This window comes from Schistocerca cancellata, chromosome 11 (assembly GCF_023864275.1).
Source record: "Schistocerca cancellata isolate TAMUIC-IGC-003103 chromosome 11, iqSchCanc2.1, whole genome shotgun sequence".
In the NCBI taxonomy this organism is placed as follows: domain Eukaryota; kingdom Metazoa; phylum Arthropoda; class Insecta; order Orthoptera; family Acrididae; genus Schistocerca; species Schistocerca cancellata.
In genome coordinates, this window is record NC_064636.1 from 59,996,287 (window position 1) to 60,012,746 (window position 16,460).

Consider the following 16,460-nt stretch of genomic DNA (forward strand, 5'->3'; position numbering starts at 1 on the left):
TCATTCGAACCCTGCGAAAACCTACATTTCAGCAGGATAAAGCACGATCGCATGTTGCAGGTCCTGTAGGGACCTTTCTGGATACAGAAAATGTTCGACTGCTGCCCTGGCCAGCACATTCTCCAGATCATTCACCAATTGAAAACGTCTGGTCAATGGTGGCCGAGCAAATGGCTCGTCACATTACGCCAGTCACTATTCTGGATGAACTGTGGTATCGTGTTGAAGCTGCACGGGCAGCTGTACCTGTACACGCCATCCGAGCTCTGACTCAATGCCCAGGCGTATCAAGGCCGTTATTACGGCAAGAGGTGGTTGTTCTGGGTACTGATTTCTCAGGATCTATGGACCGAAATCGCGTGAAAATGTAATCACATGTCACTTATAGTATAATATATTTGTCGAAAGAATACCCGTTTATCATCTGCATTTCTTCACGGTGTAGCAATTTTAATGGCCAGTAGTGTATTACGGCAGTCCGTCACACGTCTTCAAATATAGTTGTTAAATAGTTTTTTACGGTTACATACCTCAATCGGTAGTAACGAAACCTTATAGAATCTCCTCTTTGTCCGTCTATTTGCCCGATGGTTAAGACTCCTTTCTCTCAGGAACTGGTAGTCATATCAAGTTGAAGTTTATGTCAAGTTGGTTGGGTTGTTTTGGGGAAGGAGACCAGACAGCGAGGTCATCGGCCTCATCGGATTAGGGAAAAATGGGGAAGGAAGTCGGCCGTGCCCTTTGAAAGGAACCATCTAGGAATTTGCCTGGAGTGATTTAGGGAAATCACAGAAAACCTAAATCAGTTGTGTCAAGTACTAAGATCTACGGTCGCTTAGTGGTGTAAAAGGTCGAAGCTTCTAAGTCAATGCAATCAAAAGATACGGCCATATATGACATATAACACGGAGACTCCCACGTTAAAACCTCTAGATGAAATATTTCTAGACTTGTCGGACCTGGTGGTCTAGCAAAAAAGCATATACTTAGAAACTGAGAAGTTCAAAATGGTTCCTATGGCTCTGAGCACTATGGGACTTAACTTCTAAGGTCATCAGTCCCCTAGAACTTAGAACTACTTAAACCTAACTAACCTAAGGAAATCACACACATCCATGCCCGAGGCAGGATTCGAACCTGCGACAGTAGCGGCCGCGCGGTTCCAGACTGTAGCGCCTTTAACCGCTTGGCCACCACGGCCGGCAAACTGAGAAGTCGTGGGATCGAATCTCAGTCACACCATGGATATTTCTACCTTCGTTTTAACCTCTCAAGGTAGTGAGGAGGCGCCAGAAATAACAGGTGGTTTGGATTCCACGTTAAAGTGTAGATCCCCTTTCCCCAGCCAGGTAACTAGCGTAGATGAGGACACGCAAGTCACCAAAGTGGCGTCCAATAGACAGACCTGCACCAGGCGATTCAGCCACACGAAATAATAATAATTTATTATCTATATATATAATTAAAATTGTATGGATCCCATAGAGTCCAAGTCCTACTTTCAGTTTACGGAATTTTTCTGCAAAATATGTAAATTATAAAACCATCACTACCTTACATGACTACAGACACTTTCTGCAGTTGCCACAAATTTCTACCGTCCACCACCAAAAACTGTTTCCAAGCCAATAAATCAGTGAAGGATCTTCTGAGAAACCAAACAAGATAAGGAGTCGTGTTGAACGTAGTGTCAAAGAATCTCCTCACTCCGTATCAGTCCACTTAATTTTCAACATTCGTCTGCAGCACCACATCCCAACTGCTTCGATTCTCTTCTGTTCAGATTTTCCCACAGTCCATGTTTCATTATCATACGATATAATTCTGTGCTTCTCAGAAATTTCTTCCTCAAATTACGGTATGTGTTTGATACTAGTTAACTTCGCTTGGGCAGGAATGCCCCATTTTGCCAATGCTAGTCTGCTTTTGGTGTCCTCCTCGTTCAGTTTATCACGGGTTACTTTGCTGCCTAAGTAGCATAGCCGGCCGGAGTGGCCGTGCGGTTATAGGCGCTACAGTCTGGAACCGCGTGACCGCTACGGTCGCAGGTTCGAATCCTGCCTCGGGCATGGATGTGTGTGATGTCCTTAGGTTCGTTAGGTTTAAGTAGTTCTAAGTTCTAGGGGACTGATGACCACAGTAGTTAAGTCCCGTAGTGCTCAGAGCCATTTGATTTGAACCTAAGTAGCATAATCAACTTAACTTCATCTACTTCGTGATCACAAGTCCTCATAAGTTTCTCGCTGTTCTCATTTCTGAATGACACCATTGCAGGAAGATGAACATCTTGTTTTTCGGTCGATCTGTCTGTTCTGTACAAATTTTGCAACTCATTTTAAACTTCCCGTTAAGCTGTTGACTCGAAACATTCAACTTAAGTCAAAACTGGATGGCAATGCGATATTAACTCTCTCTCTTTCCTGGTGTGTGACGGAGAGCAGGTACTTGGTGTACCACTGCTGTTCCCCTGTCAACTTGATTCTCTAGTTTTTACATTCCCAGTCTTCTCACGAGATGTGACTATGAAGAAGCTATATATTGGTCGACTCATTTGAAGAGAAACTGGAATAGACCTCAAGCTCACCGTATGTCCTGCTGTATCTCATCAAAACGTTTGAAATAAAATGAAAAATTTCACAACATTAAAAAATAGAAAATAAATAGAAAAGTTTTTCAATGTGACACGGTTTTTTAACAGACTAATAAGTGTTAAATAATATCTGCTAGCCCCTACAAATTCCTAACTCCATGTGGATAGTATTGAAAATTTGTGCTTGTGAATTTTTAATAGCTATGATACTGCCTGTAAAACTGAAAATTTTGTGCGGCCGTATGTAGCCAGTGACGTAGTTTTCTGTACAAAATATTTACTTTCCCCGTAAACTAATGCCTAAATATTCAAATGATTTTGCATTTGTGATCATCAGACATTGCATATGAAAGAGAATGCAAAGTGTCGCTAAAACGAGGCACGGTTCCTTTCTTCTTCGTATATCCTTAAAGGAACCATTGAACTCGCCTTGGCACCCGCAACTAGGGCTGCAATAGGTCCGGATAGGCGTGTTGGCGAGATTTTTATACAACTGTGCGGGGTAAACCTGGATCTTTTCCCGTGCGTGTGGAAATACACTCCTGGAAATGGAAAAAAGAACACATTGACGCCGGTGTGTCAGACCCACCATACTTGCTCCGGACACTGCGAGAGGGCTGTACAAGCAATTATCACACGCACGGCACAGCGGACACACCAGGAACCGCGGTGTTGGCCGTCGAATGGCGCTAGCTGCGCAGCATTTGTGCACCGCCGCCGTCAGTGTCAGCCAGTTTGCCGTGGCATACGGAGCTCCATCGCAGTCTTTAACACTGGTAGCATGCCGCGACAGCGTGGACGTGAACCGTATGTGCAGTTGACGGACTTTGAGCGAGGGCGTATAGTGGGCATGCGGGAGGCCGGGTGGACGTACCGCCGAATTGCTCAACACGTGGGGCGTGAGGTCTCCACAGTACATCGATGTTGTCGCCAGTGGTCGGCGGAAGGTGCACGTGCCCGTCGACCTGGGACCGGACCGCAGCGACGCACGGATGCACGCCAAGACCGTAGGATCCTACGCAGTGCCGTAGGGGACCGCACCGCCACTTCCCAGCAAATTAGGGACACTGTTGCTCCTGGGGTATCGGCGAGGACCATTCGCAACCGTCTCCATGAAGCTGGGCTACGGTCCCGCACACCGTTAGGCCGTCTTCCGCTCACGCCCCAACATCGTGCAGCCTGCCTCCAGTGGTGTCGCGACAGGCGTGAATGGAGGGACGAATGGAGACGTGTCGTCTTCAGCGATGAGAGTCGCTTCTGCCTCGGTGCCAATGATGGTCGTATGCGTGTTTGGCGCCGTGCAGGTGAGCGCCACAATCAGGACTGCATACGACTGAGGCACACAGGGCCAACACTCGGCATCATGGTGTGGGGAGCGATCTCCTACACTGGCCGTACACCACTGGTGATCGTCGAGGGGACACTGAATAGTGCACGGTGCATCCAAACCGTCATCGAACCCATCGTTCTACCATTCCTAGACCGGCAAGGGAACTTGCTGTTCCAACAGGACAATGCACGTCCGCATGTATCCCGTGCCACCCAACGTGCTCTAGAAGGTGTAAGTCAACTACCCTGGCCAGCAAGATCTCCGGATCTGTCCCCCATTGAGCATGTTTGGGACTGGATGAAGCGTCGTCTCACGCTGTCTGCACGTCCAGCACGAACGCTGGTCCAACTGAGGCGCCAGGTGGAAATGGCATGGCAAGCCGTTGCACAGGACTACATCCAGCATCTCTACGATCGTCTCCATGGGAGAATAGCAGCCTGCATTGATGCGATAGGTGGATATACACTGTACTAGTGCCGACATTGTGCATGCTCTGTTGCCTGTGTCTATGTGCCTGTGGTTCTGTCAGTGTGATCATGTGATGTATCTGACCCCAGGAATGTGTCAATAAAGTTTCCCCTTCCTGGGACAATGAATTCACGGTGTTCTTATTTCAATTTCCAGGAGTGTAGATTGTAGTAAGCCTTAGCTATAATTCATTAAAGGATGGCCTAACTATAGACAGTTTCGACGTTTTAGTCTATTAAAATCGTAGCGGCATGCACCTTAGGTGCCCTCTTGTGGGCACACAGTATGTTCCAGCCCCCCCCCCCTTCTCTCTCTCTCTCTCTCTCTCTCTCTCTCTCTCACACTCACACACACACACACACACACACACACACACACACACTGCCAATGCTAGTCTTCTGTTGATGCCCTCCTCCTCGTTTATTTTGTCACGGGTTACTTTGCTGTCTAAGTAGCATAACTTTTTTTACTTCGTAATCACAAGTTCTGGTAAGTTGCCCGCTGTTCTCATTTATGAATGACACCATTGCAGGAGGATGAACTTTATTGCCGGTGGCCTCCCAGATCTCCAGACATTATTACACCTTGTGCCTTATCTGTGGGGTTACGTCTAAGACCGCGTTTTTATCCCGCCTATGCCTGACACTCTTTAAAGTCTGCGACATCGCATCGTTGAAGTTGTGAATTCGATAATTAGAGAGCAAGTGCTTTGTGTGTGGCAGGAAATGAGCCAACGTTTTGATATTTGTCGTGTAATACAGGGTGCTGACGATGAGTGCATACAAACGTGAACTCTTCGCTTTCCAGGAACGATGGAATCGTGTTCCTATTTTTTGTAGTTTTGAAGCAGTAAATGTCTGCAATGTGTTCCTTCTTTTTGAATAGCCCTGTATTTCAAAAGTAATCGCTATAGCTGCTGACAAATTTATCCCACTGCAATACGAGACGGCCAGTGCCTTCATCAAAAAATGTTTGCCGCTGCCTATAGACTCGTGGTCTTACGGTGTCCGCAGCTCGTGGTCGTGCGGTAGCGTTCTTGCTTCCCGCGCACGGGTTCCCGGGTTCGATTCCCGGCCGGGTCAGGGAGTTTTGCTGCCTCGAGATGACTGGGTGTTGTGTCTTCTTCATCCCCATTACGGTCAGATGAAGGCTGTGGTGTCACCGCCAGACACCACACTTGCTAGGTGGTAGCTTTAAATCGGCCGCGGTCCATCGTATATGTTGGACCCGCGTGTCGCCACTGTCAGTAATTGCAGACCGAGCGCCACCACACGGCAGGTCTAGAGAGACGTACTAGGACTCGCCCCAGTTGTACGACGACTTTGCTAGCGACTACACCGACGAAGCCTTTCTCTCACTTGCCGAGAGACAGTTAGAATAGCCTTCAGCTAAGTCCATGGCTACGACCTAGCAAGGCGCCAGTAACCATTTCTAGAGAGAGTCTCACTTGTATAATCAAGAATGCTGTATACAAATGATGGATTAAAGTTAAGTATTACAGAAGCTACGTACTTTTCTTTATAGCATTCATTACGTATCCTGTTTCAGACCTCACGCCAGCCGCCGTGTGTAACGCGTGCATTTCGGCTACTTCCGAGTGGCGTGGCTGTCTTGATACGCCACAACAAAGGCAACGGCAAACCCCCTCCACTACGACCTTGCCTACTACAGCGGTGCGGGTCTCCTGCATCGTCCCCTAAGCTCCTCGGAGTATGGTACATCATCACCATCATCATTATCATCATCATAGAGTCATGACTGTACCAGGGGTGCAACTATTCGAAGCAAATCGACGGCCACCATTGTTCTTTTTCAGGGTTTCAAAGACACGGAAACCGCACAGAGAGAAGGAGACTCCATGGAGGATGTTCAGTGCCACCGACAACGCTCGTCAGACGGCGTCGTCACAGATGGCCCGACAGCTTGGTCACATCGCGTCTGATATCCGTCAGGTTTTGGGCATCGTAGAATAACGGACGAAGTAGTTTAGGTTTAACGTTCCTAGGTTGGGTTTGGTACGAGGATGATCATTCTTTGGTTGTAGACAAGTGTTGCAGTGCGGGTTTCCCTATCAAAAAGACGTCGAATGCATGTGAATCAGCTGCATCTGTCTCGGAAAGTACGTGGCAAGTATTGCACGTACGGTCCTCAGTTACTGTAACTTTCAGGACTATGTGACACGAAGGGATTACTGTTCTGTTACATAACAGAGATGCTTTTGAAGTTTTGCACACATTAGACCAATTAGACCTAATGACTCTCGTCAGCATAAGTGTGAAAGTAAGTTTCTACTTGTACATTTATACTCCGCAAGCCACCCAACGGTGTGTGGTGGAGGGCACTTTGCGTGCCACTGTAATTACCTCCCTTTTCTGTTCCAGTCGCGTACGGTTCGCGGGAAGAACGACAGCCGGAAAGCCTCCGTGCGCGCTCGAATCTCTCTCATTTTACATTCGTGATTTCCTCGGGAGGTATAAGTAGGGGGAAGCAATATATTCGATACCTCATCCAGAAACGCACCCTCTCGAAACCTGGACAGCAAGCTACACTGTGATGCAGAGCGCCTCTCTTGCAGAGTCTGCCAATTGAGTTTGCTAAACATCTCAGTACTGCTGTCACGCTTACCAAATAATCCTGTGACGAAACGCGCCGCTCTTCTTTCGATCTTCTCTATCTCCTCTGTCAACCCGACCTGGTAAGGATCCCACACTGATGAGCAATACTCAACTATAGGTCGAATGAGTGTTTTGTAAGCCGCCATCTCTGTTGATGGACTACATTTTCTAAGGACTCTCCCAATGAATCTCAACCTGGCACCCCCCCTTGCCAACAATTAATTTTATATGATCACTCCACTTCAAATCGTTCCGCACGCATACTCCCAGATATTTTACAGAAGTAACTGCTACCAGTTTTTGTTCCGCTATCATATAATCATACAATAAAGGATCCTTCTTTCTATGTATTCGCAATACATTACATTTGTCTATGTTAAGGGTCAGTTGCCACTCCCTGCACCAAGTGCCTATCCGCTGCAGATCTTCCTGCATTCCGCTGCAATTTTCTAATGCTGCAACTTGTCTGTATACTACAGCATCATCCGTGAAACGCCGCATGTAACTTCCGACACTATCTACTAGCTCATTTATATATATTGTGAAAACCAATGGTCCCATAACACTCCCCTGTGGCACGCCAGAGGTTACTTTAACGTCTGTAGACGTCTCTCCATTGAGAACAACGTGCTGTGTTCTGTTTTCTAGAAACTCTTCAATCCAGCCATACAGCTGGGCTGATATTCCGTACGCTCTTACTTTGTTTATCAGTCGACAGAGCGGAACTGTATCGAACGCCTTCCGGAAGTCAAAGAAAATAGCATCTACCTGGGAGCCTGTATCTAATATTTTCTGGGTCTCATGAACAAATAAAGCGAGTTGGGTATCACACGATAGCTGTTTCCGGAGTCCACGTTGATTCCTACAGAGTAGATTCTGGGTTTTCAGAAATGACATGATATGCGAGCAAAAAACATGTTCTAAAATTCTACAACAGATCGATGTGATATAGGCCTATAGTTTTGCGCATCTGCTCGACGACCCTTCTTGAAAACTGGAACTACCTGTGGTCTTTTCCAATCATTTGGAACCTTCCATTCCTCTAGAGACTTGCGGTACACGGCTGTTAGAACGGGGCAAGTTATTTCGCGTACTCTGTGTAGAATCGAATTGGTATCCCGTCAGGTCCAGTCGACTTTCCTTTGTTGAGTGATTTCAGTTGCTTTTCTCTTGCTTGCACACTTATTTCGATGTCATCCATTTTTTCGTTCGTGCGAGGATTTAGAGAAGGAACTGCAGTGCGGCCTTCCTCTGTGAAACTTGCGGTTTCATTTAAAAGATTGAGTGCATGGTTCAACTAACATAAAAAATTACTGATTGTTTTCACTTGAAAGGAAAGAATGAATAATTCAGTCAATATGAAAAGTTACAACAGTGTCGAATATTTTCATTCGATTGCTCCCGCTGATTGATTTTACTCTAAGAAAAAAAATGAATAATGATCAACGGACAGGTAAACAACCGACTGACACGATTTTTTTCATGCGGTTGCTCGCAAAGACTAGTTTCACTCAAACAAGTGACTAATTCAAGCGATATGTATTTCTATTTATTTATTTATTTATTCGTATGGTTCACGTGCAGTTTAAAATCACGGGTATATGTCATTAGTATGGTCTTGCTGTGCTGGTACTGCGAACGGTTGAAAGCAAGGGAAAACTACAGCCGTAATTTTTCCCGAAGGCGTGCAGCTTTACTGTATGGTTAAATGATGTTGGCGTCCTCTTGGGTAAAATATTCCGGAGGTAAAATAGTCCCCCAATCAGATCTCCGGGCGGGGAATACTCAGGAGGATGTCGTTCTCAGGAGAAAGAAAACTGGCGTTCTACGGATCGGAGCGTGGAATAGAAGCTTTCGAAATGTGGTGCTACAGAAGAATGCAGAAGATTAGATGGGTAGGTCACATAACTAATGAAGTATTGAATAGTATTGGAGAGAATAGAAATCTGTGGCACAACTTGACTAGAAGAAGGGATCAGTTGGTAGGGCATATTCTGAGGCATCAAGGGATGTATTGGAGGACAGTCTGGAGGGAGAAAAAGAGAGGAATACACTAAAAAGACTCAGAAGAATGTAGGTTGCAGTAGGTACTGGGAGATGAAGAAGCTTGCACTTGATAGAGTAGCATGGAGAGCTGCATCAAACCAGTCTCAGGACTGAAGACCAAAACAACAACAACATTGCTAGTAATCAGTAGTAATATAAAAGTTCAACAATCCTCGTGATTTTCCAGACGCAGTTCCGATTTCGATTACTGGCTTCTCTATGTACTCATCCACATCTAGGAGAGATAATCGTGAAGATTCAAAACGATTCTCGACGAATTCGCAGCGTAAAAGGGACTTAATTGATAACATAAGTGTGGAAAATGTGTATCGGTACAGTGTGTCATTGAAGTTACTATGCGATTTGAAAATTTCCTGCGGTGTGCTTAATGATAAAGATTTGCTGGAGTGTGATACTGACCCGTCTATCCCTTCTATCTTGAAAATTTCCTGCGGTGTGCTTAATGATAAAGATTTGCTGGAGTGTGATACTGACCCGTCTATCCCTTCTATCTTGAATGTTGGTTTTCACGACAGGCGTACCTGTAACATAGGCCAAGGCTTAGGTTACGTTGTAAGGTTGCGTGTTTTAAGATTGATGATGTGCAAGTCAAAACAGTCTAAAACATTGATATCACAGTCACAAGTTGAAATTGGGGATAGTACTGTTATAATGCAATATTGTAAAATACGGACAAAAGTTTAACTGCGTATTCTGCTGTCAAAAAACATTTAAACATTTGGTAAAAGTTACGTAGCAGACACCAGATTACATATTTTGTAGTTTATGTACGATATGTGTGTGTAATACGCATCGAAATACTCATCGGAGACATCCATTATCTGTTTTTGAAATTACAGTACAGTTTTAGCTTTTATGATGAAGAGGGTGTTTAAATGTGTCGCGAAAATTGCAGGCTACGCTATAGGCCTATTTGTACGAACTTTATTCGGCCTTCACACTACTCGGGTACACCAATTCTCAACCGAGTATAAAATTTCTCTCACAACAAATTAGCTTCTTGCGGCATCGAATGTTAACTGCGCTTTTTAGTTGCTGCCTGCTACTTCTAGCTGCGAATTGTCACTGAAACCGCAGTTGGACTCAATAGCGTGTCGCAAAGAAAAACAGTAGTACGAACTTAGGCCGTCAGATGCCACACGGCTTTAAATGTTAACTGCACTTTTTAGTTGCTACTTGCGACTTCTAATTGCGGCTTGTCACTGGAATCGCAGCTAGACAAGAGTTTCAGAGGAAGTAGTACGAAATTCGGTCAACAGATGGCACACGGTGTTGAATGTTAAAGGCTACCTGCGACTGCTAGTTGTAACTGAAATCGCAACCACATTCTATAAAGTTATTGTGATATCTGAGACTTCTCAATCACAATGATTTATAAGAGATATGCGATTTCTTGCCCACCCTCTAGCCTAGTTTACACGACGACACTAGGTTGCAGGCAACTGCGCATGCGCGCCGCCCGTTTGCGCAACTCGTTGGTGAAACTAAACACTTTCGGCGTGTTTCACCTTAGGCGAGATTACATTAGTTTTTCGTTCCATAGATCCGTGCTGAGGAGGTCCTCGTGGATGTGGAACATGTCAATTTTTTTTAAAGCTGAAGTAACAATACTAATAGTATGAATATATACATCATTTGTTTCTATTAAAAAATTCGTCAATGGAGTAAAAGGAGTTGGCCACTAGTAAGTCTTTCAGGCTCCTTTTAAACTCATCTTTATTTGTAACTAAATTTTTTATGTTTGCTGGCAAATTATTGAAGATGAGTGTTCCCGAGTAGTGGACCCCATTTTGAACTAAAGTAAGTTTTTTTAAGTCCTTGTGCAGATCATTTTTGTTCCTGGTATTGTCTGTATGAACCGAGCTATTTGTTGGAAAAAAGAGATATTATTTAGGACAAATTTCATTAAGGAGTAAATATACTGAGAGGCAGCAGTTAGTATACCCAGTTCTTTGAAGAGGTTTCTACAGGACGTCCGTGAATTTACTCCAGAAATAATACGTATTACACGCTTTTGGACTCTGAAAACTTTTGTTTAACTTGAAGAGTTACCCCAAAATATTATACCATATGACATTATGGAATGAAAGTAGGCAAGCTTTTTCATTTTTATGCCGCCTAGGTGCATGAGTTTTTGAGGTGTGTGTTCGTAGAGTGTAGACAAATATGAAGTGGGAAACGGAGAATGTTCACTTTTTGGATATCTATGCTTTGCATAGGTGTTCGTGGGATTTCAGTGATGCCGATAAAAATAAGCAACATATTGGTGCCGCTGAGACCGTAATTTGCGATCATAATATAGATGGTTTGACAGTGTTTGAGCTGAAGGGCAAAATTTATTGAGTTAGGAGCACATATACAACTGACTTAAGGGGCTCTGGAAAGGCTCAAAATCATGAAAAGTTCAATTTTTACTTTTTTACGTTTTCTGAATCTGCAGACTATTACCTTTTAATAGATATATAATTTATTCAATTCCGAAGACTACAACTATTTTTAAATTTTTTTTGAAGTGTGTTCTACATGGGCGTGACCCACTGTGGCGCTGTTAAACTGCTGTCAATTGGTGTTATTATTAACGTCCGTGTTCATCAGGTACATTTTAGTGATGTGAGATAAAGTATGTGTTGTGGCTAACCTGTGATGGTTCAATATATATCGCTGGTATGATTGTCGATTGTTTCATTTTTATTTACTCTGTCGTTATCTCGAAAATATTCGTAATTAATTCTGTTTCTTGAGTCTCTGTTTTGTTGAAGTATAATAATGAGTAAAAGTAAAGTTATTAGAAATCCTCTGAAGGCTTTTAAGAAAAGGAGAAATGTTGGAAAGCCAAAGGTATGTGTTATTAATGTAAACAATAAAGACGATAACCAAGTGAGTGCACCTAACCTCTCAAGTACACCTGCCCATAGCAGTCAAAGTGGGAAAGAAAATACTTCACAGAAGAAGCTTGGTTCAATGAGTGAAAACTATGAATGTTTTATGGGCGAATCGGATGTGAATGAAATATTTGATATGTCGGTTCTTAAAGGAATTTTTTCAAACGGTGTAAGATGTATTCATTGTAGTGAAGTTGGTCTGGAACTCTCCATAATAAAGCACATAGGACTTGCTAGTGAAATACAACTGAAATGTGATAAGTGTTCATACATGACCACCTTTTGGAACAGTGTTGCAGTAACTGCAACTGAAGAAAATGATAGCAAAATCTACGAACACAACAACGAGCGATGCTTGCTTTAGACGAGGAACGCCTTCGGGCTGCAGACAGGGCTGTAAAGAGTCTAGAAATACAAGCAAGAGTAAACAGGAGGAGGAACAAGAGGAAGCTGGAGGAGGAGTTTGCAGAGGATGAAGATAATCCATCCTATGGACCTGGAATGCACTAAAAAGTTAATCCAATCTTTGTCGCTCGATTCCCAAAACCTTTATTTTCTCATACTAATTACATGTTTTCTAAGGATCTTCCAAACATATTTGTTTCAAACTTTCAGTAAATGTTACACAGTACCTTCTGCATAATTTAACAGAGCCTTTTTCCAAAAAACTGTATATTTTTGAATATATAAATAAAAAATTGCAAAAAAATGTTGTGAATTTTCATTACAATTGAAAAAAATCATCTTTAATAACTGAACTAAAATTTTGTAAAATCCCTGTGTTAAGTTGTAGCCCATATTCCAATAAATAATCTGTAAAAAGTTCAACTTCCTACCTCAAATACTTTGTGAGGAAAGATGTAATTTATAAGCGTTATTTTAACATTGCAAGTATAGGGCTTTCCGGAGCCCCTTAAGAAAAATACAAGAAAATGTAATTCTAGCTGTGGAAATGCTCTTGTCTACAAAATTGAAATCCCATCGTTCGAATTGGCCCACTCTTTGTTAAGCAATATTGTTGACAGGATGGAAGACTATACAAATTCTAGAAGCTGCATTCTTTATTCAATATTCATCTGTTTAAAACGTCGCTGCAGTGGTCCCCAATCGCATACTTTAGAATTGTGAAATATTGCGACTGTACAGACCTATCTTCAAGAGAGTAGTTTGCAAGCCACTCTCTTCTTAATGCGGCCTACTTCGAATAATTACTGCTGTTCATGTTAATAATTATTACTGTTAATGTTAATAATTGTTGGTGTTAATGAAAAAGCGTCAACTAAATCTGCATCTTATAGCATGCCGAGTGTTCCTGATTGTAATGCACGCAATGTGATATGTAATTTCAGTTCTGGCGACAGTGCTTCATGCGTTACAGTATCTTTATTCCTTATCGCATAAATAACTCTACTTAGGAGAACCGTGAACAGTTCTGGTGACATTCTAAGATAATTATAATAACTTCTTGGATCTTCCGTTATAAATTATTTCAGCAAGGATGCTGAGCAACTGACCTGACGTCTTTTCTTCATCCAGTCACGAATCGAAATAAGTTTCTTATTTTTTTCTTATGCAGCGATTCCACGCAACAAGCTTTAACTCCAGCACAACTCGTGCGACGTGCAGCTGCCAAAACTTTCATTTCAGACACGACTCAGGGACGCACAAAACGACTAAACTGAAGTGTATACAGGTGTCGCCGTGCCTACAGTCTTATATGAAACCACTTGCGTGCAACTCATTCTACGCAACGAGCGGCGCAACCTAATTTCGTCGTGTAAACTATGCTTTACACTAGACGTCACTAGATCGCGAGACGAGCAAAAGCTCGAGAATGGGACAGAATTAGATTAGATTAGTACTCGTTCCGTAGATCATGAATACGACACTTGGTAATGATGTGGAATGTGTCAGGTTAACAAAAGGTGTCTATACAAGATATTACATTACACAAAATATTACGTCACAATTAATATTTTTATTTATTTATTTGGTGGGGGGTGGGGAAATTACCGACTTACTATATCCAAAAATTCATCTAATGAGTAGGAGGAGTTGCCATTAAGAAATTCTTTTAATTTCCTTTTAAATGCTGTATGGCTATCTGTCAGACTTTTGATGCTATTAGGTAAGTGACCAAAGACTTTTGTGGCAGCATAATTTACCCCCTTCTGAGCCAAAATTAGATTTAACCTTGAGTAGTGAAGATCATCCTTTCTCCTAGAGTTGTAGCCATGTACACTGCTATTACTTTTGAATTCATTCGGATTGTTAGTGACAAATTTCATAAGTGAATATATATATATATATATATATATATATATATATATATATTGTGAGGCTAGAGTGAAGATCTCTAGCTCTTTAAATAAGTGTCTGCAGGAAGATCTTGGATGAGCTCCAGCAATTATTCTGATTATACGCTTTTGTGCAATGAACACTTTTACTCAATGACGAGTTACCCCAGAATATGATGCCATACGAAAGCAGAGAATGGAAATATGCGTGGTTAGCTAATTTACTGAGATGTATATCGCCGAAATTTGCAATGACCCTAATAGCATAAGTAGCTGAACTCAAACATTTTAGCAGATCCTCATTGTGTTTTTTCTAGTTCAACCCCTCATCAATTAGAAATTTTGAATATTCTACCTTAGCTACCGATTTCTGATCGAAGTCTATATTTATTAATGTTGTCATTTCATTTACTGTGTGGAACTGTATGTACTGAGTTTAATGAGAGCCCATTTGCAGAGAACCACTTAATGATTTTCTGAAAAACATCGTTTACAATTTCACCAGTTAATTCTTGTCTGTTGGGTGGGATAACTATATATGTATCATCGGCAAAAAGTACCAGCTTTGCATCTTCGTGAATATAGAGTGGCAAGTCGTTAAGATATATTAAGAACGATCGCAATCTTTATTTTTTTTTTTTTTTTGTTGCCGTTAATACGCATGACCAACACCGTAAAGGTTATTTCAGTCCGTTTTTACGGTTCTTTATTATTAAAATCTGTGGCGCATTAAAAACATTACGACGGGGCATAATTACAGTACCGACAACGGTCAGTAGATGGCAGGCCGATCAACAGATCGAACACTCCGACATTTCACGAGCTGTGACGTAAACTGTTTACGTCGTGCTGAAACACTGCGCCAGCGTTCAGTAAGAGCTGCTCATACCTGCTGTAAAAAATGCACGGAACGTAGGCCTGCGTTGCTGTAGAGATGGAACACGCTGTTTCCTGCTCTGCTCTGCCTCGTCCGCCGTTTGCCACGTCTCGCAAGTGACTGTTCCGCAACAGCTGGGAGGGGCCGCACTTGTGACGTCATCCGACCCCCACTCCTCGAGTGGTGCCAGCGGGCTCGTGCGCATGCGCAGAGCTGAATTCGCGTACGAGCAGTGCCTTCCTGCCGCTTCTGGCTACTTGAAGCGTGGCTGTTTGACGTACGAGCAGTAGCAGCAAGTAGGCAGATGCTACCCGGGAAAAATTTTTCCGGCGTGCCCAAGCTGCCAGTTTCGCGCATGCGCAGAGCAAGCTCAGTTATAGAGGGACGTGACCCGTGTTTATGTTTCGTGTCTTCGTAATATTGCTGGTCTCTCCGTTTACAGCTCCCACGTCAAATGAAATCAAAAGAGATTTCTGTGGCCGGGAGCCATCAAGTGAATTAATATACATTCTCATCACTAGACTGCGGATTTTAGGTAAAAACCTATTTTGTTCCTGAGTTCCTATTTGCATAAAAATTTGTACTTATGCGTTTCATGACTATTTACACTTAATAGCGTTAATTCTACAGGACCTAAAAAAAAGCCTATTTCGACGTTAGTGCCTATTTTTGCCTATTTCGGCTTAAAAAGTGCCTATTTCATCATGTAAGACAGTGGCTCCAAGTTTTTCCACACTATACGACAGATGGAAAAAAATATTTTCTGCCCAGCGTGCAGCAAGGTGGCTAGTTGATATGCGCTCATGCTTCGTATTTGCCTAACACTTCCGTCTTTTTTTATTTCTTTATATCGCTATCCATGTTAACACCAAATACTCTTTATAGGGGTTTTACGAGGGATATCCACAAAGTACATTACATTTTGGAATTAAAAATAAATAAAGTATTGGAATTTTTTTTATTATATACAGATGAAAGCCACACTTAAATACTACTTTTCTACATAGTTGCCATTTAAATTAAGGCACTTATCGTAGCGATGGACGAGCTCGGAAATTCCTTCGTCGTAAAATTCGGCCGCCTGCGCCTTCAACCACGTGGTCACCTCTTCTTGAAGCTGTGCGTCGTCATCAAAACGCTGCACAGCCAACACACTTCTTCATTGCTGGGAATAAGTGGAAGTCGCCCGGTGCCAGGTCGGGACTGTACGGCGGATGAGGAAACAACTCCCACTTAAAAGATTCGAGAACTTCACGAGTGGCATTTGCCGTGTGGGCCCGGGCGTTGTCGTGAATCGGCAAGATCTTTGAGCCCAACTTTCCCCTGCGCTTGTT

At 42.9% G+C, this 16,460-nt stretch overlaps 1 protein-coding gene across 1 annotated transcript in view; it reads right to left on the reverse strand.

Moving 5' to 3' along the window:
• Positions 1-15,259, reverse strand: part of LOC126108615 (ankyrin-3-like) — a 30,899-nt gene extending 15,640 nt beyond the window's left edge. The window contains exon 1 of the mRNA XM_049913918.1: positions 15,139-15,259. The gene's annotated coding sequence lies outside the window, so the exon portion shown is untranslated. The remainder of the gene's footprint in view (positions 1-15,138) is intronic.
• Positions 15,260-16,460: the final 1,201 nt, after the last annotated feature.